Below are 23916 nucleotides of genomic sequence, written 5' to 3' on the forward strand. Positions count from 1 at the left end.
CGTGGCCCACAATATCTGTATAACAAGTTCAACAGATACCATCCTACAAGAGAACTTAGGTCAGCTACTGCCAACTTGATGACTGTCCCCAAGTTTAGACTGGCCACAAAGGGAGGAAAATCTCTGGCAGTCATAGGAGCCAAAGCATGGAATAAACTGCCCTCCCACCTTCGCACAATTACTTCTGAACAGACATTTAAAAAATCCCTTAAAACATGGATCTACGGGCTAGCCGAATCAGTTTGCAAATCACTTGTCTGACCTTTCTGTGTACAAAACATCGACAATTAGTAAAAGTATACCATCTTATCAGTAATGGAGCCGGAGCGCCAGGATGCACCTTGGAGCGACAGTGCGCTATATAAATATCCCCCACATAAACATTAGAGCAGCATTTTGGGACATTGGCATGTGGGGCAGCGGTGTCATGCATTGATAAAACTGTGTTGAGGGTAGGGTGACCAACTGGCATAGGTGCAAATTCAGGACGGTTAGTGTAAAAATTCAGGATAAAGGGTCAAAATTCAGGACAAAAATTCAGGACAAAAGGTCAAAATTCAGGACAAAACATCGGGACAAAAGGTAAGTTATACAGATACGTCAGAGGTGGTCGCGCAATAGTATATATGTAAGTAAATAGACAACCATCTAAGTACAAGTCAAAATAGGTTTATATTAGGTTGAGACAATCGTGCACTTCACGGTTTTTCAGTATGGCTGCAGCTTGCTGCCTTAGACAATTCAAAATTCGCATCTAACTCCAGCAGGTACATTAAAGTAAATAATCACCATTGAGACCCTAACGGGTGAGTAGCGCGCTATACAAATTTTGTTGATTGATTGATTGATTGACAGTGGTGAACCACACCTGAATTTAAGTGAAGCCGCTTTTATTGTTGATTGAAAACTACTGGATATATAAGGAACTTTGGAGTGCCAGCCCCCTGTAACAAAACCGCCCCCCCCCTTTCCAGCCTCCCAAGGAAACAACCCATGCCCAGTCCGGCCAGTCCTGCCTTGCTATCACCCTTCAATGGTGCCCCTCATCTTCACTTAGACCGTCTCTCATGTGTATTTAATTTCTCTTATAGTGTTACTCATCCCAATTATGTAGGGCAGGGTGTCGGATTGCATTACATCACACACATTATATAGAGACAATGACTCATATTAACATGAAAGTCAATGTATAGGAAATGCTATTTAAGATAATGGGTGCTACAAGGTGTAATCATTATTTTATCTATTATTCAGTCTTTCACCATTCATTCCGTCCTTTCATCTATGTGCCCATTTATATCCAAACATATTCAACCATTTTCAAACCTATCCACCATATATCCTTCCATCCATCATTACTCATTCATCCCTCCATTCACCCTTTCAGTCATCCATCCATTATTCATGTACCCACCCTTTCACCCCATCCATCCGTACAGTCATCTATCCACTCTTTCACCCATCGATCTATTCCCTCATCCATCCAGCCATTTACCCTTTCACCCATTCAGCCATTCATTCATTCACTTACTCATCCATCCACCCAGTCACTTATCCTTCCACCCATTCACCCTTTCAGTCATTCATCCTCCCTTTCTCTCTCCATCCCCCTTTCACTTATCTATCCATCCATCATCCACCCATCCATCTACTCATCCATTCATTTATTCCATCCATTGATCCTATTACTCATCCATCCTTTCACTCATCCATCCATCCGTTCTCTTATCCATCCTCCCTTTCACTTCTTCACTCATCTATTCATCCTTTTGTCCATCTACCCCTTTCACTCATCCATCCATACATTCACCCTTTCACTTATCAATTCAATCCATCCATCCTTTCACTCATCTATCCACCCATTCACTCGCCCATCATCTAAGCTTTCACTCATCCATCCATCCTTTCATACACCCATCCACCCTTTTACCCATCCATCTACCCTTCCACCCATCCATCCATCTATTTACCTTTTACCTCATCCATACTTCCACTCATCCATCCATCTTTTCTTTTATCTATCCCTTCACCCTTTCATTCATCCATTCATCCTTTCAGTCATCCACCCAGCCATTCACACATTCCTTCACTTATTTACTCACCCACCTTTTCACATTATGAGCTGAGCCTTTGTCTACAGAGTTGCAGACAGAAGAGGCCCATCAAGAACTTCACCTTGCTGTAGTTCCTAAAGCAAGGGGTGGGGTGGGGGAAAGTTCACTATGCCCCTGCACATAGGCAGTCTGAAAACGTAGAAGTCATGAGTCATGCATGATGCACAGTGCCAGGATGTGAGGTGACTGTGACATGGTGTTGTTTCCAGGGCTTTAAGTTGTGTAAAAAAAACTGGGGGATATCTTCAAAGGGGGTGTTCGATGTAATTAAGGGCGTAGTTTAAAACACCTAGGCTAAAAATCAACGCTAGTGTAGTGTTCCTCCCGACTGGTATTATGTTGTTTATGTCTTTGCATCCAGATATATATATAATACAGCAAGTATCATTACACCAACAAAAACCAGGACTATTGGCTTTGTCAATGGTTGTTAGTTGCTTAACCCCTTTACTGCGGCGGCTATTCCGCCGCAGTGCTAAGGGGGCGGGGCGGCCGCACGGCAGCCGCATGCTGGTGACTGAACCGCTCCGTCACCAGCATCGGTTGAGCTATGCTCGTGACGGAGCGGTTCCGTCACGGCCCGCCCCGCTCAATAGAACCCTCAGCGCAGGCGCGGAATTCGCGCCGCGCATAAGCGTTCTATCGAGCTGGGCGGGCCATGACGGAACCGCTCCGTCATCAGCACAGTGCACCCGTAGCTGATGACGGAGCGGTTCCGTCATCAGCATGGAACGGGTTAAAATAAAAAATAAAAAGCAGCAACCATGGCTTTGTTGGATATAATATTGAAAATACTTCAGTTAATAAAAAATGATGAGACAGTGAAAGAACGATAACCCGTTCTTTTTAACTTATTTTACAGGCTTCTTTATATACACTGTTTTCTCACGTTGCTAAAGTTGCAGCATTAGCGTTTTGCCTTTTATTTTACAGAATGCCCTGCTGTACACTGAGGCAGGAGGAGGCCGCCACGTGATTTACCAGCCCAGACTGCCCCATTGACATTCTGTATGTGGCAATCATCAGCCCATACAGAATGACAATGGGCGGGGAGGGGCTGCTCTTTTGCTCAAGGAGGAGCGCGAGGCGCCCCATCAGGAAGGTGAGGCGTCTCGCAGGGGAGCAGCGCTGCTCCCTGTGATGGCCCAAATTACAGACAAAAGGCGTCCGTAAAAGGTTTCCTCACGGACAACGGACGTGAGGCCCAAATTACGGACTGTCCGTGAAATTTACGGACGGTTGGTCACCCTAGTTGAGGGGTGTGGTACGAAGACACTTAAAAAAATATTTTTCAGTCCAAGTGACCCCACCAAAACTGGACAATATCTATGCATCTTTTCTAGGTACGTTTTCCTTTTACAACGTTTTTCTATGAGCAATGAAACATTTGGAAAATGTTCAAATGTTTTCTACAAATGTTACCTTTGGCTACTTTCTATGCTCTCCGGCATTGAGCAGTAGGAAGAAAAAAAACTCACCCCAGGAGTGCCGCGATAGTAGGAGGGAGACATCTGCAAGCTTTAGAAAAGGGAATTACTCACTAATACCACAGGTTATTCCCATTCTGACGTTACAAAACTGTACATTTTCGTCATTTGCTTAGCCAATTTGCACCTGGTCTGGCCTTGGCGTCGGTCAATAGGCCCTGGGATGTCTAATTTGCGCCCTGGCTGTCCAGAGTTAGGACAAGCCGGAGGTTGTGCCAAAAGGGGTTCAGACCAGTTGGAATCTTATTGTGATCTGCGAAGGAACCTGTATGCAGAACCTTTTTGTGATAGCGATGAATAGTAGCATAATATGTAGTTGTCAAAATCTACAGTAATACAACAGATATGACTCAGCAATAAAAAACTTCCAAACCTTTGCGCAAAGATTTCCACTGCCCATCGACCTTACACCCCAAATTTATGTTCTGGAAGAGAAAGGAATTAATAGTAAAAGAGCAAGAAAGAGCAAGAGGGGACATGGGAAACAGGGTGTATAAAGTAGGATCTGCTTTCATGGTTACCCTCACTTTTTGCTGGTTAAAATGTGTTTGTCTGTAGCCTGCTGGTATCCTGCTAATCAGGAGCCAAGCAACTGTGCTCTCTCCCCTAAATTGGTGATGGTAAGCACTTTGTTACATCCACCATTGGCTACTGGTGCACACTTATAAGCCCCTAGTATAAGGTACTGAGGTACCTAGGGTTAGGTACAGCAGGGGTCTTCCGTGGGCTGCAGCATGTATTGTGCCACCCATGGGAGTCCAGTTAAACTCTGACTACAGAACTGCCATTGCAGCCTGTGTGAGTTTGTGCTTGCACTTCTCACACTAGATATATATTTCCTTATATCTGAGGTCACTGCACTTTTAACCTATAAGTCACCCCTATGGTAGGCCCTTCAGCCCTGGGGGAATGGTGCTGGTGACAAGTGTGAGGGTGCCCCTGCATGAGTAAGACACCCCGACTAACCCTGGAGTCGATTCCCCAGGTTCTGTAACTGCAGTCAGCCATTTTTAGCTAAATAGAGGGCATCAGTCATTACGAGATGTTTGGTAACAAACATGCTGGAATCATACCACAACACTAACTCCGGTGCTGGAACTATGATCCCTTGTACTGATGGGCTCTTTAGTGGACCCTCTATACTGCTGGTATCAGCCTTTCAGTGTCTGTCAGCAAGCTAGTTCTGCTGCCGACCACAGACATGAATCTGCCCTCCTGCTGCTGAGCTGAGCTCAAGCAGGGGAAGGTAGAACAATAGGTTTCCTGTCGCAGGGAGTGACCACCTCCCAGACAGGACTGAGTGTATTGGGCCACTAGACTTCATTGAAGGGCACATTTAGTGCCCCCCTTGCATACTCCGGTGTGAGCCAGTTAAGGAACCCTTGGTTACTATTCTGGAACAAAACTGGACAAAGAACAGTGAAGTATCCTCCCCTATGTCCAGCCTCTCCTCTGGGTGGGACACTGAGTAGTTCCAAGCCTTTTCCTATGGTACTTAAGGGTTCCCCTGTGGTTGGGTTCCCAGATTCACTGTGAAACAAGACTTACCTCTGAAAACAATACACTCTTTTACCATCAGAACACTTGAACTTCGTTGGACTTCGACTGTCTACCGAGACTGCATCAAGGTAGATTCCTGCTACTCCTGGTCTTGTTGTTCTTCAAGTCTTCTACCTTGTCTGTGTCTGTGCTTCACCCAGGTTCATCAAGAACAGCAGAAGAAATCTCCCTTGGATTGAAGGAGTCACTCCACCTGCATCTGCAGACACAACAATGAAGCTGACTGGGCTGCTTCTCTTGTTGTCCTTTGGACTTCCTGAGGCCCAGAAACACAGGTAATTTTTCTGTAGGTCCCTAGAGGCCTGACCTGTCTTCTCTGCAATTCTAAGGACAGTATCCCTTGTTGGAGTCACTGAGTCCAAAACCCTGTGCACTGTGTTGACTTGCCATTGCACCAGCACTTCATCCCTTGAAGATCAGCATTCTCACTGCATCTCTTGCACCGTGGGCCTCCATCTTGGGTGAGCTAATTGAGGCCCTCTTGCGACTCCTTTGCCTTCGGTGGACTTCCCTGCTTGCTCATTGCCTGCTTTGACTCTCCTGGACTTGATCAGTCCCTTGGACCTTGCTGGTCCCAATGTTTGAATCTTTTTGTTTTCCATGCCATTTGCAACTACCAAGGCTTGTTGGTACTCCCACCAGACACCAACACCTAGATACCAATCACCAGTGTGGGACAACTTGTGCATGGCTCCTGGTCTTCCTCATCATCGCCTGGTCTCCACAGCTTTAACGACAAGGCCCTCGTCATCTCTCCTGAGATCCTGTCAAGGTTGGGCATTCTGCTTCCATGCCTCCTGGCCATATCCGAGTGGGATAGACTCTGTCTGCTCTGCTTGCCGGTTCTCCTCTTCAAAATTCAACCCTTGGATTCTATCGGACCTCTTCACAAACTTCTCCATAGGCCTTTTCTCCAGTCTTCGATTGTTATCTGCAGCAGGTTTTGACAGCTCTTCACCCCTATGCACCCGACTTCCCTAGGTAACCTAGTTCCTGGGGCATTTACGGGTGGGATCGCTCTCCAACCTTCTATCCTTCAAATTGTTTCTTTGGGTCCTCTGGGAAGGTTCCTTCTTTAAAACTGCAACTATGACTTCTCCATAGACTTCCATTGGACCTGCGCTGCGTTTCCACTCTGCACACAGCCTCTGTGAGGTTTCTAGATACTTAACTTGGGTGAATCCTTGTTTCCCCAGCTCCTCTGAGTCCTCTGGTCCAAGTCCTGTTCTTTCTTACATTTCACATTCCACTTTCTTAGTACACGGTTTGGTCTCCCACTGGAGACCAGAGCATGTTTGTGCTACTTAACAGATTATTTTGAAGTATTCTTGTGTGTATTGTTGATATCTCTAGGTAGGAGAAAAACCAATGTGTTAGTGATTGTGTTGCATAATAAATGGACTTATTTTTTATAAATACTGGGTGGTTCTTTTTTATTTAATTTACACTGTCAATTAAATGTGGTAAAACAAGCTTCTTTACAGTCTTCCAAGGTAAGCCTGGAGGCTGCTATCCACAGTTACCACTTTGAGAGCTTTCTATGGTTATCAAAGACCACTAAAATCACCATAAGTGGTTTCAGGATTAGTGCAAGGTACAGCACTCCTTAGAGTGTGCACCATATACTAAGCCAGCCTCCCACACAGGGCGAGAGACCAATAGAGAGAAAGACAGAGGTGGAGATAGAGAGAGAGCAGAAGAGACAAACTGAACAAGATAGTTGGTGGGGTAGAGAGAAGTGCTTAATTTGAGCTGGTGGATTACAGTGCTTGGCACCAGCACTTAATTGCCAGCACCAGCACATATGACAGCCCGCCCCGTGCCCACATTGTGACAATGGCTGTCTAACTGTGTGATGAACTCAACTATTGTTTAATAATTCAATATACATTAAAAATGACAAACATCGTTCAACCAAAGCTATAAGAATAACTTGGGCAGCAGGTATTAGTCACTTTTAATGTGTAGTAAAAGTCTGAATTGCCATTCTTGTAGAAGTGTGATGGTTAGTAGTTGCGTGGGTGCTGTCATTTGGCAGCGCGGGCAGGGGCAATGGGTCCTGCAAGCTGCAGTGGACCTACAGACAAGGGCCCCAGGCACTTAGTTTTGTACAAACTAAGCACTGGTAGAGTAAAATAGAAAGACAGAGCGAAGAGGAGGGGGGAGAAGGGAGGTGGTGAAACAGAAAGAAGAGAAGCTAGAAAGAGAGAAATCAAAATACATAAAAAGACACAGAGGAAGATAACGAGAGATAGAGCAGGACACAGAAAAAGATTGAGAGAGAAAAAAATCGAGAGCGTGAAAGATGTTTTATGGCCTTTGAAGGCTGACCTGCCTGCGATGTTGTGACATCCGGTTTAGCAATAGCATACGGTTCTCCAGGTAATGTGCAGTCTGACAGCACTTCAGGAAAGGGCAGGGAGCGAATCAAGGCACTGAGCATTAACCGCAAAGCCCTTTCCCTTTGTCAGGGGCCAAGTGCTCCATTCATTACAATAATGATGATTAATTGGCGCGCCCTGCCGTTAGGGCCATTAGGCAGCGCCAGCTCGATGTAATGAAAACCCGCAGCCCGTTTAATTACAGGACACAGTTTTAAAGAAAAGGCCAGCTTCGCCCGTCCAGGGTCGAGCTTCAGCGAGATGACAACTTTCCCTAAAGCTTCTTGCTTTTAAAAGAGCAAAGTGAGCACTCGAGCAATGTTCAGAAACAAGCATATGTGAAACACTGCCATATTAATTCATCATCATAAGGACTCAAGTGGCTGCAAGGCATACGGAAAACTACATAGGCTGCGGAAGTGACATCAATCACACTGTGACCCCTGTGATTTTTACAAGAAGTGACATCACATGACCTGTTACTCGAATTTCAAACACTTTGGGGCCCATTACGATGTTGGACGGATCGCCACCGACATTCATGCCCGGCCGCCACCCATTTTCCCCCCGCCATATTACTATGGCGGGGGGACCGCAGCAGACGTAAACACCATCCGCCGCTTTTCTGACCCGGTCGCCTTGCGGCCGGGGCGGGAAATGTTTAATATGGTGGTGGTGTCTATTAGACACCGCCAGCCATATTATGATGGGCTTGCAGACATGCCTTTCTGTGGCGGCAATGCAGCCACGGAAAAGCATGCGGAGACTCCGTGCGGGGGCCCGTTGCGGGCCCCCTGGGACTCCGGTGGGGTGCACATGGGGGGTACCTATGGTACTCCCCCCCATTTCAAAGTGCAACATGGCAGGCACCGCGCGGTGCCTGTCATGTTGTGCTTTGAAATGCACAATGTGCATTATTACCATTGCGGCGGGCGGCGCTTTCAGCACCACCCGCTGCAATGGTAAAGATATAGGATGCGCCCGCCAGTGTGGCGGGCGCATCCTAATGGCCAAGGCGGGACCACCGCTCCTATGGCGGGCGGTCCCGTTTTGCACGGGGATGGCGGGCGGGCATAGTCCGCCCGCCATCCTAATGGACCCCTTTATATCAAATAACATGTGGTGGCATAGCGTGAATCACAAGACATTGCTAAAACATTTCAACCAATAAAAATCCCTATCAAACTGACTAAAGCAGAGGAACATTAAGTATGTTGGCTGCGTGGACTTATGTGGTTTCAATGTTATATAGTATAAATTGTAAACAGCTGTTATTCAGCGCCAAGAGGCCTAAGGGTCAACTTGAGCTTTACAAAGACAATTTATTTTATGCTATAAGTGTGACTGTTAAATTGTTCTGAACTATTTATAAATTATTCCTCATTCTGTCACTTGTTGAAAACCCATAATTTTGGTCCACTCTCCCCCATAGGGCTGAAGGCTGGAGGTTTGGACTTACAAAGAAATGGAGCTGGTTACCTCTCACCACTACATCCACTTTAACCAGGAGTTGAAAATCCATCCTAATCGGACGAATAAACCCATGACCTTTTCTCCTTTTACTATACAAATAGGCCAACAAAGGTATCATCACGATCAGAATAAGCTTTCTCCAGCGTCTTCCAGAAGACCATAGTGATTAGGAAAGTTAAGGACTCACTGAAAAATTTCCCCATCACCTTCTACCCTGACCCTGAAGCACACTTGGCTTCCAATCACACACCCAAGGTAAACATGATTGAGGAGGTGACATGATTGAGACTTGATCACGATAAATACTACCGTCCTCTCTGTTGATAGGGCTCAATAAGTCCACAGAATCATGGTTGAGAATGCAACCACTGGTACATGGCAACATTTAGAACAAGCATTGGTAAATGCATTAGGTTTTGTTGATGTGATTCATAATAGACTGTTTTTTGTAGTAAGTTGTACTTGCTGAGTAGGTGTACAGTATGAGTTACAGAAAGTCTCTTAAAGTGTTAAGACTTGTTTATGTACAAAATGGCAGTACATTGTGCTATTACTAGTAGTATAAAGTGGGTTAGTAATAGCAACGTTTAAAAAATGAAATGAAAGAGGGAAATAATAGAATACATTGATGTAATAGCAATATTATGTGTTTAGAGGAGTTCTGACAACTTATGGTCCCGGTGTCACTGCACCTGCTGCACCATTCAAATCATGTCCCTCATGCCTGCCAGATAACTGCAATGACTGCCTGTTTAGTAGTAAACTATTGCAATATTTGGAATTTAGAGGGGTTCCTGGAGCTTCGGGCCCCAGTCCCACAGCCTCTGCTGTACCATTCAAACCAAGTCCCTTTTATCTGCAGGATATAACTGCAATTGTGTCTGCCTGTTTAATAGTAACATATAGCAATATTAGGTGTTTAGAGGGGTTCTGACAGCTTTTGGGCCTGGTGCCACTGCACCTGCTGAGCCATTCAATTCATGACCCTGTTGTCTGCATGGTAACTGCACTTTTGACTGCCTATTTAGTAGTAACATATAGCGATTTTATGTGTTTAGTAGGATGCCAAGAGCTTTTGTTCCTGGTGTCACTGCACCTGCTGCACCATTGAAATTATAACCTTGTTGTCTGCATGGTAGTGGCACTTGTGACTGCCTGTTTAGTTATAAACATTTAGCAATAATCTGGGTTTAGTGGGATCCCTAGAGCTTTTGGCCCCGGTGACACTGAATCTGCTGCACCATTCAAATCAATTCCCTTTCAACTGTGAGGTAGCTGGAATTGTGACAGCCTGTTTAGTAGTCAAATATAGCACTATTATGTGTTCTGACAACCTTTGGACCCAGTGCTACTGCTGCACCATTCAAATCATGACCCTGTCGTCTTCAAGGTAACTGCACTTGTGGCTGCCTGTTTAGTAGTAAAATATAGCAGAGCTCATGTACATTAATTTTATTTTTAACACACAATGTTTAAAGCAACATTTTGAATTTGATCATAATGACTAAATAGATTAAGTTGGAAAAATCAATCTGATAATGCCTACAAAGTGCAAAGAAAGGTACTGAGGCATGAATAGGAAATGCCACAAACATTCCAAGGCTAAAGCATCTGCTTTACACAACTTAGTAATAAAAAGCAAGCATTCCAGCATACTGTTAGAACCTGTCTGCCTTTTGCGTGGGAAGAGATCTCATCTTGATAGTGAATGGAGCTTAAACAATGTGAACATCTTTAGTAGAAGTATCGTAAATGGGTGCAGCCAGGGTAGGTTAACAAAAAAAAGAGTTCCACACAAAAGCAAATGAACAAAGCAATTTGGTATTGGGAACTGATAAGAACCAGCTTTTAAGATATATTAAACACAAGAGATTGCACAAGCACAGCACAAACGCTGTGCAGGCAAATCCTAAAACAGAAAAGGGAGTTAAAAAATAAAAATCAAGCAATTTATTTTCGATATCAACTTGTGTAAGAAATTGGGTTATTCGTGAAGAGTGGTGAGAGCCCTATTCAAAAATTAAACACAATTCTTGTTCGGGTGAAACACAATTGTCACTAAATAAACCCCTGCTTAACCCTCCAGTAGCTTGGCACTAAAGCAGTCAGGCTTAACTTAGAGGCACTGTGTAAGGTATTTGTGCAGCACTCAAAGAGCACGGAAGTGAAATCACAACACAAGAAAATTCCCAAAGAAATTAAGAAAAATAGAGTAAACTTATAAAAACTATACCAGAACGACAAAAGTTTAATCAGTAAAACCAGAGATAATCATTTTAAAGGTTGTAGATTAAACTAGTGCCTAGAAGCACATTTTCACTCGCAGGCATCTGGTCTCACTAGTCCCGGGAAAAGTCTCAAGCTCACGCCGACCGCATCGGAGCATGGGTCAGACACAGGGACCAGGGAAGAATTACCTACTGAGTATGGCGCAATGAGTTCTGTTAATAGTGAGGGAGGCCAGGAGGAGCAAGTAGAACCTTGCAGATGGAGGGTTTGGGCCAAACAAAAGATTTATTTAGCCAGGTTGAATGGACAGTTTAAAATTGCACTACAGGCTGCAGTGGGAGGCCTGAGAATGGCTAGTTTTGTGTGTGGCACAATGAATGCTGCAGGCACACTAGTAGCAATTCATTTATAGGCCCTGGTTACATGTTGTTCCATTTATTATGGACTTACAAGTAAATGGAATTTTCCAATTCTGTGTAATTTTACCATGTATTAGGGAGAGAGCACAAACACTACTGGTTAGCAGTGCACAGAGACATAAAGCCAACAAATGCAGCAAATAAGAAGACTGAAGGCAAAATGTGTGGGGCAGTACCACTCCAAGGATGTCATGTCTATGTTTTTTATGTAGATTTGTAGAGTGCACTCTCACCGAAAGCGTATTCTGCACTGAGCAGGTGTGAGTCTAGCCACACCTAGGGCCTTGTGGAACTACTCCAAAAGCCAGGCTTCAGCTTGTTGCAGAATTCAAGCAGTGACTTGAAGGTTCCTATGTGTACCAGGCTGTCGTTCTGCACATTAGGAGTAATCTAGGGGAAGCCTTGCCGGCTGGATCTGTTTTTTCATATGCCTTGGATTTGTGCAAGTAAGAGTCTGGATGAGTGGAGCTTTGTGAAAACAGATGCAATTGTTCAGGTATTCTAAGGCAGTGTTATGTAGTGGTTGGAAAGTGTGGATGAGGAGTTTGAACTGTGCAAATTTGTGAATGGGGAGACAGTGGAGCTCCTCAAGGGATGTTGTGATGTGCATTTGGCATTGGAGATTGAGAGTGATTCTGGCAACCAAGTTCTGCAGGGTCTGAAGCCTTCGGGTTAGTTTTGTGTTGACCTTGGCTTGGAGAGTATTCACATATTCCAGCTGGCATTTGTCACCCCGAGTGGGACGGGTATGCTCAGAAGTGAATCCTGTGCTCTCCATGCCACTGGAGTCAAGCCATCCTGGCTGATGAGGGATGAAAGCCCGAAACCGGTCCTAGAATGCTTGTTTCCTGCGCAGGGAGGACCTGGCCAGGCGGTTCATGCTGGACTGTTCCCATGGGGCGCAGGGTCACAACTGATTTGCATATGGCTGGGTCCAAACTGGAATGGAATGGTGAGCAAAAAAACAATGGATTTAGGCCCAGATCTCTGTACTGGGGTGAATGTATGACATTGTTCTGTTTTCTGTCTAACAATTGTTCCTTTTGCATTTGTCACCCCGATTGGGACGGGTATGCTCAGACGTGAGTCCCGTGCTCTCCATGCAACTGGAGTCAAGCTATCCTGGCTGATGAGGTTTGAAAGCCCGAAACTGGTCTTAGGATGCTTGTTTCCAGTCCAGGGAGGACTTGGCCTGGCAGTTCGGGCTGGACTGTTCCAATTGGGCGCACAGTCAAGACTGATTTGCATGTGGCTGGGTCCAAACTGGAATGGCAGGGTGAGCAAAAAAACTATGGATGTAGGCTCAGATCTCTTTACTGGGATGAATGTATGACATTGTTCTGCATTCTATCCATCAATTGGTATTTTTGCTTGTGATAAAGGCATGCATGACAGTTTTACGGGTGCTGATTGGGATCTGTTTGAGAATCTTCCCCAGTAGGGTATGAAAGCATGAGGTGGTAGCAGCATTGCCTTAGTAGGTCATGTCAAGTTTTCTGTCGATATCCTGAGTTTGTTGGTGTGGGTTGTAGAGATGGGTGCTTGTCCTAGCTCTGTTGGCCACTGTTAGAGTCCCATTGTGATGTTTATTTCCTTAGGATCACAATTTTGGTCTTGTCAGTGTTCATCTTCAGAAAGTTGGCCTTCATCCAGTGAGTGATTTCAGTCATATAGGCATTGATCTTGATCTGGATACTGGGCGTCTTGTCTGTAAGGGAGAGAATGAGTTGCAGGTCATTGGTATATGAGAGGACGTTGATAATGTGACAGTGGATGATGCTGACCAGAGGGATCATGTATGCATTGAAGAGCTTCTGGTTCAGGGAGGATCATTGCGGAACACTGCAGATGAGCTCATAGGTGTCCGAAGTGTATGATGCCACATTGACTAACAGGGTCCTTCAAATCAGAAAGGAGTAGATCTATCAGAATGCCTCCTTGGATTCTGATGTTGTTCAGATGTTGGACTACAATGGGATGGGAGACTGTGTTAAATTCTGCAGAAAGGTCCAGGATGATGAGGGCTGCTCTGTCTCCTCAGTCCAGAGTTATGCACATGCCCTCTGTGCTAGCAATGATGGCAGTATTCATGCTGTCATTGGGTCTGAACCCAGACTGAGTGGTGTTGAGGAGTTGGTGGTTATTGAGGTATTAGATGAGGTGTCTGTTGACTATTTTTTCTAAGACCTTGGCTGGGAATGGTAGGAGGGAAACTGGCCTGGAGCTGGCCAGCACTGAAAGGCCTACCGAGGGTTTCTTCAGCAATGGGCAGACAGTTGCACATTTTCAAGCATCTTGTAAGGTCTCATAGGAGAGTGAGCCATTTAGAACGGGTGTGAGCATGGCATTGATGGGTTGCAGTCCTCTGGAGTATGCCTTGTGGAAGCAGGGGTTCGATAGGGCCCCTCAGCAGATGGGAAAGTGGACGCAGTTTCTTCTGGGATGACGACGGGCCTCATGATTAAGTTTGGTTTTTTGGATTAAGATTCAGAGGTATTTGGTGAGGTTGGTTGGATCCTGTTGTGGGTTTAACTTACTGTAAATGGCAGTGATTTTGTTGCTGAAGCAATAAGAGAGATTGTTGTGGAGGTCCTGTGTGGGGGTGATCAGCTTGGAGGAGGTCAGGGGTGAGGTGAAATCTTTCACAATGGTGAAGATTTCTTTAGTTCTGTTGGTACTGGTACTGATGCAATCTGCCAGAGCAACATATTTGGTGATCCAGATGTTTTGGTGGTAGCGCCTTAGAGCAGATTTGAATGTGCTCCTGTGTGCATTGTCCTGGCTCATCACTGTTTCTGCTCAAATTGTTTCCAGTAGTGTTTCATTTGTCTGAGTCCCTCCATGTCCCAAGTGGCATGGATTTTAGATTTTGTTATGCTGTGTTTGAAGGGGACCAAGAAGTCAGTGCAGTAGCTGATCCAGAGCCTGGGACTTAGAGGAAGGAAAATGCCTGAAAAACCTTTTATCCCTGCCCCCATCAACAATGGTACAAGCAATAAGATCAGAACTAGGAACAACGGCGTGGGGGGTACAATCTCAAGTAGCAGTGATTAGAATCTGGAAACAACTTGAAAATGAAAAAGGACAAAAAGTCGCACAATGGTGTCGGAAAGAGATACAATTAAGTAACTTAAACTGGGCAAAAACGTGCAGAAAGAAAATGGTACAGGCCTGCGAAATCATAAAAGTGGATATATGCCGAGATACGCTAAAGGTAGAGTGTACAAAAAAAAAGAGCTAAAGTTTAATGGACAAGAAGCTACTAGAAGAGCTGATAGGGAATACCTCGGCAAGAAAAGATCAGTAGAATTTATGATGAACGCATGGGCAAAGGAAAACTGGTTCCCCTATTTGGACACCCTACCAAACCCGTGGCTTAGACAAGAGATCCTAAGGTTGCGCATTGGGATTAATCCATGGCTAATAAATAGAGAAATTAAAACTAAGATGTTGGACCAAAATGGGTGTTGCAAATGTAGGCTGGGCACAAAAGGGGATTCTGTTCATATTCTGTTGGACTGTATAGATATCTTAGATCTGCGTAAACTTTGGCTGAGCCCAATATTTGTAAAATATGGTATAAGAACTCGGGTGAAAGCGATTGATCTCATCACAGAATTGCCTAGTATTGACATTGCAATTGCCTTAGGGTAGTTCATAAAGGTAGTACAGAGTTTCATAATAAGTCAGAATTAATATTTTAGAATTTTACAATGAATGAATTTAAATCTTGTCTAGGAAAATCGGTTGGTTTTATTAACCCGTATGGGGTAAGGATTTTACTAAGGAAGTGATTTTAGGAGCATCTATTCTAAATGATACAAAGCCAGAGTGAGGACATTTTATAAATTGGTGAAGAATACTTTTATTTATAATTAACCTGTGAGATATTTTAAATAAGTAAATTGCTATGTATTTGTTTAGATTACGATCTAAATAAACATACCTTTTGACTTGACTTGAGTAGCTGATCCAATTGTGGATATTCTTGATGGCTTTGGGGAGGTTGCTGCTTTGTTTGGGTCTTTGGGTGTTGAAGGGTGTTCCAGCTCGTGCCAGGGATGCTATTCCAGTTTTGGTGGACTGGCCAGGTGGTGGTGGGCTTGCCCTTGGTGTGCCCTTGGCATGCCAGCAGCGTGCCACTGTGCAGCCACACTGTGGCAGCCATTAAGTAGGTCCTGGAAGAAGATAGGAGTGATGTCAGTTCCTGTGCAGATGAATGATGGGAAATGTAGTTATGACACTTCCTGTGCAGATGGATGCTGGGAAAGCTTCCTCTTGCTTGGCTTCTTCTTTTGAAGACAGTTTTGGTGGAAAAGAGTAATTTCCTGTTAAGATAGATGATGGGAATGAGTCCTCTTGCTTGGCTTCTTCTTCTAAAGACAGTTTTGAGAGTTACCCTGAGATGTTATTTCCTGCTCAGATAGATGCTGCGAAATCCAATAATGTCACTTCCTTTGCAGATACATACTAGGAATGAGTCCTCAGGTTTGGCTTCTTCTTTTCAAGACAGCTTTGGCAGGACGCCTGACATGTTACATCCTGTTCAAATGGATGTTGGGAAATCCAGTGATATCACTTTCTGTGCAGATGGATGTTGGGTAATCCAGAGATGCCACTTCCCGTGCAGATGGATGTTGGAAAATCCAGTGATGTCACCCCTATGCAGACACATGCTGGGAATGAGTCCTCTTTGGGTTCTTCTTTTGGGGGGAAACCATTGATGTCACTTCCCTTGCAGATGGATGCTGGGAAAACTAGTGATGTCACTTCCTGTGCAGGTGGGATGGATGCTTCGAAATGCACCAATGTCACTTCCTTAGCCGATGGATGCTGGGACAATTTTCAATTGGACCCATTATAAAGCATTCATACATGGTCAACTGTAATTCACAGTAAAGAAAGCATTCCTTTGTGCACATCGAAATTCATCGCAACAGCTAAGTTTGTTCGGTTTAAGCCAATTGACTGAGTAAAATTCGACTGATTTTAGCAAAGATGTGAATAGGAAAATGTGTCTGGGCCAAAAAACTAGCGCAGTCTAGCAGCCCCAATGGCTTTGCTCTATTTATTAATTGCAGAAAAAAACGAATGTCTGAAGAGCGTATGTGCTCACACTGGGGCTCTCCATGCACTGAGGGCATGCCAGACTCTGAACATGCCTGCTTGTGATTCCTGTATTCAAAGCTGCACACAAAATAAACCACCATTCGTCAACCAGGCTATTCATAGAATGACATTCGACCCGTCGAATCACGTGATAAAACAATTATAATTTCGTACAAATAATTGTAGCAGACACGAATAACCTCTGTGTAATTAAATGTTTACGAATCTACAGTAATGGTACCGCTGATGTGGGCTGCGAAGGTTTGCTAACAAGTTGCCGGCTGATTCTCTGCTGAGACAGCACAACCTTTTGCACTCGTCTGATGCTGCAGCATAACAAGGGTGTGGGGGAGGAACACTTTAGTTTCATGTAACGCTGTCTGACACGTCTTGTCATTCTACCCATAAAAATAATGCTTTTACGAAAGAGCTTTATATCTGCCCACTCACGTAATTGCTTTTTTTGTTTTGCATTCTTCAAAAATTGCTTCTTCACCCTTTCAAAACTACTACTGTTGTGTCAGAAGTTCTTTCCAAAGTATGTGAACATCTGCAGACTATTGCCCTGACAATTGTAACTAGCAGCAAGAGGCCTCTGACTACAGGCCGCCCTGGGCTCCAGTCGGCACTTCTCTTGAGTGGAATGATTCGCCACAATAGGGACTAGGGGTGACAGAGTGGGGTTAGGTGTCGGACAAATGGGAAAGACTTGTATTTCTCCTCATGGAAACGTGGAGGGCCAGAAAGTCTAGCCCTAAGAGCTTTGGGTGCTGTAGTACAGTTTAAGCAAACCAAGGAGATGATGGATGGATGGAGCGCTGAAACGTTCTAAACACCCCCAGTCACAGATCTGGGTTGAATCCATCATCGTTCTTTAGCTCACTCTGCCACCCCAGTTCAGACATAGCTATATGCAAATCAATCTTGACCCTGTGCCACATGGGAACAGTCCAGACCGAACTGCCAAGCCATGTCTTCCCTGGACCTGAAACAAGCATCCTGGGCTACTAGCCGTCATCAGCCAGGCTAGCTAAAATGCAGCGGCAAAGTGAGCAAGGGATCCACGTCTGGGCATACCCTGTCAATTTAGGGCGAGCAAAGCAAACACAAGGAGATGATGGCGGGAGCGCTGAAACTTTTAAGTACAGTTTAAGGCATAATGCAAGCGTGGTAGACCAAAATATACAATAATATATATATATTCACTGAACAAATCAAGGGTTACAGGGTCATTACAGTTAGGAATTAGCATTTAAAAAACCTTAGAAATTAACTGAAAAAAACAAAGGCTACAGGCTATATTATAGATAGGAAATGGAATTAAAAAACGTATAAGTTCACAGAAAAACAAGAGTTAAAGAAAAAAAAGGATTCATCAGGACTGTGCAGAAAAGGTATTTGGCTTGGTAAAACCCTACATGGGTCAAGCATCGAGCCATGCCATTTTGGAGATTTTTGACCTAAATAAAGTGGCTATTACCTCCATTTAGGGGTTAGCAGATATGGGACATCTGCCAACTATGGCTGATGACCATTAGCCCATCCTTGCTTTTCCTCATCCCATCTATAGTTGGGAGACACCAACGTTTTTCACAGCACTCATATGACTCTGCTAATGGAACCCTTTGACTTAATAGCCTATTCCCTTTGGCTGCCAGGTCTCAGGTATGATTTCTCCATTCTATTAAGAGTTTCCCTCCGAACGATTGTCATGACAGTCTTGGGCTGGGAAAACAAACAATCAGCCAGTGGCCCTGTTGTGCAAGAAAACTCACTGCACAACATGGCTTTTGTGTTTTCCTGAAACAACTCCTGCTTTGGGAGTTTGTGACAATAAAACAAAACATTTAATGCAGTCTGTGTAAAAGCAATAGGGCTTCTGCTCGGTATTCATGTGTGCTTTTAGTGAATCCAACACACTAGCAGACAATCGCAGAAAGTATAAAGATCCCAGACAGGCAGGTGTGGCTCATGAAGGACGATGGGCAGGTGTTTATCACCAAGGCAAAGGCCAGGGCTTTGAGAACCTGACAGGCTGACGAGCTGCCACTCAAAACAAGCATTGACAAAACCAATAAATTGTGCTGCTTTGTCAATGTCTTGTTGCTATGCAGTGTGGCTTAAAGTCAAGAAAAGGTGCTATGACACTGCTAGCGTTGACAGCACCATAGTGCTTTAAAAAAAACATATTGCACAGCAGCACATATTTAAAAAAAAGTGGGGGTTGCATCATGAGGGAGGGGAGGGAGCAGTAATAAAGGACAGCCTGAAGATCGGGGTATAAGGAAAATAAAACCAGGGAGGTGTGGGGGAGAAGGAAAAGAGTAGCAGACAGGGTGACAGGGAGTATACGGGGGAAATAGTGCCAAAATCACAACACAAGCAGAAGATGAGTACTGTTGGAAAAGGCCCTTTTTGCAGGGTTATCCCCAATCTTTTTGCTTCTTCCTTCATTGTTTTTCCTGACCCGTGGTTGTTGGCAATAGGACTCTGGGCACTTTACCACTGCTGATCAGTGCTAAAGTGCATATGCTCTCTGTGTAAATTGTTATTGTGATTGGTTATCTATGATTGGCATATTTGTTTTACCAGGAAGTCCCTAGTAAAGTGCACTGAGTGTGCCAGGGCTGGTGATTCAAATGCCACTAGTGGGACTGCAGCAATGATTGTGCCTCCCACATGAGTAGCCCTAAAATAGTGTCTCAGGCCTGCCACCGCAGTGCCTGTGTGCAGTTACTAACTGCCATGCTGACCTGACCAGTGTCCACACTGGCCAGGTCTAACCCTTACACAAACAACAAAGGAGTGACTAGGCACAGGCATTTGAAAAACAATAACCACGGTTCTCTTAACGTGTGGTGAAGGTTAAATAAATGAATAAATAAACCCCCATGTAAAGTGCTCTGTCTTTATCTAAGATAAAATGGTGCTGTCAGTTCCGTTAGTATACCAACTGGTACGCCTCTCACCCTCTGGAGCTAGTAATCTGCAGTGGTGAAGCTCTATTCATTTAGAAGGACCCTCACTCACCACTAGTTGGTGACATGCTTCATCATCGGGTCCCCGCTAGGGTGACCGAGTATCACCCTAGCGTGCTACAACGCCTGACTACAGCGGAGCAGGATGTGGTGAGTGGAACAGTGCCCAAATCAAAAAGTGACTAAACGTGTGGTGTCAGTGCAAATTAAAAAATGCAGAGGTTGTAACCAGGTCAAAAATATTTTTAATGATGGCCAACCCGCATTGATTAAAAATAGTGAGTGGACTAGACAGGTTCTGAGTTACGGAACCGCAGTCCTAAAAATCGGTCGACATGTTTCTGCTGTTTTATTGCATTTTGCTCAGCTTTCTTCAGGACCTAATAAATAGTCCTCCGGTGGTGTGCGCGCACTAAGGCGTACCCTCCCGGGAGGCTCTAAATGTGAAAAATTAATAAAATTTAAAAGAATGTGTGAAAAAAATTTTTTATCACACAACAGTTGACCATGTCATCTCATGCCATTTGCAGAAACAATCATAGCAACCTATGGGAAAAAAAGGGACAAAGACAAAGACAAACAATGACACATAATTAGATCTCAATTGTGGTCCAATATCTCAGAATAAGCTGCATTAATGGAGCTGACTGGGTGTGTCATACTGGAAACAGAGCCCATCCAAAAGTGACGGTGCAGTATAATATCATTTCTATGAGTGCCTCAAAATTCTAGATCAGCACCCAACATGCCCGACCAGTTCTGCCGGTAAAATGCGGGGCAAATCGCATGTATATTCTGCTTTCAAATCAAGTCAGACTTGCCTTATACATATGGCTCATTCGTCCCATAGTATCATTCATAGTCGAGTGAAGGTCTAAACGTTCCGTTTTAACGTCGTGTGTACAATATAAAAATCAAGGGCTGTGAACCTCTCCAAAACGGAAAAGGAGCGAAAATGCTATATTTCTTAATTACTCACAAAAAGCGGGACATTAAGATGCCCCTTCGGTGAGGGTGGCGCGGGTGTACTTCACGCGGTGGCTTTCTGCAATGGGAGAAAGTAAAGGGCGTAGGTATGTATCAATTACCCCATTGCCGAGAATAATGATAGCACGGAAAACCAGGGGCCCCGGGTGATTGTTTATCAGATCGGGTGTCACTTACTTCTGCACTCGCGGCTCCCCGCCCGTGACCTGCTTTCCTGTCCAACCCTCCCGGAAGCGATAGTTTCACCGGGAAGCGACCTGTGTTTATGAAACGCCCTGGGCGGAACAGAGTACACCACGTGGGACGCTGATAGTCACGTGGTGTCGTCTTTGAACATGATGGCAAGATCTATTTACAAGCTACAGGGACATCGATGGGCAGCACCTTTGCCCCGTCGGTGGCGGGTCTCTATGTCTTCGATTTTGAGGCTAAGAATATTCTGAGTGCCCTAAACCCATTCAGTAGTAACATACTTATGTGGCAGCGCTACATAGACGATATTTTCGTGATTTGGCAAGGCGATGAAGCGGTTCTGTTGAATTTTTTTTGCATGGCTGAATAGACTTGACGATCATTTGAGATTCACCCATGAATATTCCAGAGATGAGCTGACCTTTTTAGATGTCCAAATCAGGAGAAAGGAGAATCGGCTTGAGACAACGACATTTTATAAGCCTACTGCAAAAAATAATTTATTGCACTTTACCAGCTACCATCCCAGAGCCCTACGGGAAAATCTCCCGTATGGGCAGTATCTAAGGATACGTCGCAACTGCAGTAACCTCACTGATTTCAAATCACAAGCCAATGCTTTGTCTATCAAACTGCAAAACAGAGGATATCCGCAGAGGATAATCAACAAGAGCCATAAGAGGGCGCGGAACCAGCAGAGGGATATTCTGTTGGATGAAAATCCCCCCAAAGAGAAGGAGGAAATTCCTCTAACCTGCGTCACCACTTTTAATTCACTGTCCAACGCAGTGAGTAAAAGTATCATGAAAAACTGGAGGATTATAACCAGTAATAAAGCAGATTGGAAGAAACCTTTATTGTCCTACAAGAGAGCAACTAGCCTGAAGGACTCGCTGGTCCACACAAGACCCAGAACTGAAAGGACAACTGTTCCCACACCAAGCGTCCTCAACGCATGGGGCCTTCCACCGGTTAAAGGCCATTTCTCTTGTGGCAATTGCAACGTGTGCCACCTGACCTCCAATACCAAATATCTAGACTTGACAGATGGCACCCGTTGGGAGCAGCGTGGTCATACGAACTGTAACACCACTAACGTAGTATATCTCATCACGTGCAGTTGTGGCCTCCAATACGTGGGAATGACAACGCGGCGCATAAGAATCAGAATCTGTGAACACAGAAGTAATATACGGTGTAAAAAGATGACCACAAAACTCACCGTACACTTTCTACAGGCGGGACACACCCCCAATGATTTACAGTGGACCATTATAGAACATCAAGAATATGGGTCTGAGGCGTCACTTTTTGAACGTGAACAACGTTGGGTGTATCGTCTTGGGACAAATAGGGTTGGTCTCAACGATGATATTCCATGGGGCAGTGTCCTGCGAAGATAGAGTATTACAGTATTACACTATGTCCGTGGTTTGTCATGTCCTGTTCTGTTTCCCCATGTCTTTTAACAGCTGAGAAACTCGCCTTGTTTTAGCATCCCTGAGCAAAAAACCTATGTAGGGAGCTTGATGAGTGTTCAACTAAGGGAGGCATTGGCAGTATTTATAATTGCTCCACTTGTATGAAGAAGCAGGTTGTGTATTTAGCATCATTAATACTCTGCTTCCTTGATATAATATGCATCACCCTTTATATATTCCAAATGAGCCTTTGTTGGAATAATGATAATTAATTATCTGCTGACTTCAGAATATTGATAACACTTACAGGGCAATGTGGTTATTAATGCCATGCGGGGGATCGAACTCGCAATGCTTGGCATTAGAATCTCGCCTTTTGCGCTGTATCCCTTTAAGAATTCCACTGCAGACGACACCACGTGACTATCAGCGTCCCACGTGGTGTACTCTGTTCCGCCCAGGGCGTTTCATAAACACAGGTCGCTTCCCGGTGAAACTATCGCTTCCGGGAGGGTTGGACAGGAAAGCAGGTCACGGGCGGGGAGCCGCGAGTGCAGAAGTAAGTGACACCCGATCTGATAAACAATCACCCGGGGCCCCTGGTTTTCCGTGCTATCATTATTCTCGGCAATGGGGTAATTGATACATACCTACGCCCTTTACTTTCTCCCATTGCAGAAAGCCACCGCGTGAAGTACACCCGCGCCACCCTCACCGAAGGGGCATCTTAATGTCCCGCTTTTTGTGAGTAATTAAGAAATATAGCATTTTCGCTCCTTTTCCGTTTTGGAGAGGTTCACAGCCCTTGATTTTTATATTGTACACACGACGTTAAAACGGAACGTTTAGACCTTCACTCGACTATGAATGATACTATGGGACGAATGAGCCATATGTATAAGGCAAGTCTGACTTGATTTGAAAGCAGAATATACATGCGATTTGCCCCGCTTTTTACCGGCAGAACTGGTCGGGCAGGTTGGGTGCTGATCTAGAATTTTGAGGCACTCATAGAAATGATATTATACTGCACCGTCACTTTTGGATGGGCTCTGTTTCCAGTATGACACACCCAGTCAGCTCCATTAATGCAGCTTATTCTGAGATATTGGACCACAATTGAGATCTAATTATGTGTCATTGTTTGTCTTTGTCTTTGTCCCTTTTTTTCCCATAGGTTGCTATGATTGTTTCTGCAAATGGCATGAGATGACATGGTCAACTGTTGTGTGATAAAAACATTTTTTCACACATTCTTTTAAATTTTATTAATTTTTCACATTTAGAGCCTCCCGGGAGGGTACGCCTTAGTGCGCGCACACCACCGGAGGACTATTTATTAGGTCCTGAAGAAAGCTGAGCAAAATGCAATAAAACAGCAGAAACATGTCGACCGATTTTTAGGACTGCGGTTCCGTAACTCAGAACCTGTCTAGTCCACTCACTATTTTTAATCAATGCGGGTTGGCCATCATTAAAAATATTTTTGACCTGGTTACAACCTCTGCATTTTTTAATTTGCACTGACACCACACGTTTAGTCACTTTTTGATTTGGGCACTGTTC

Source organism: Lissotriton helveticus, chromosome 8 (genome assembly GCF_964261635.1).
Source record: "Lissotriton helveticus chromosome 8, aLisHel1.1, whole genome shotgun sequence".
NCBI lineage: Eukaryota > Metazoa > Chordata > Amphibia > Caudata > Salamandridae > Lissotriton > Lissotriton helveticus.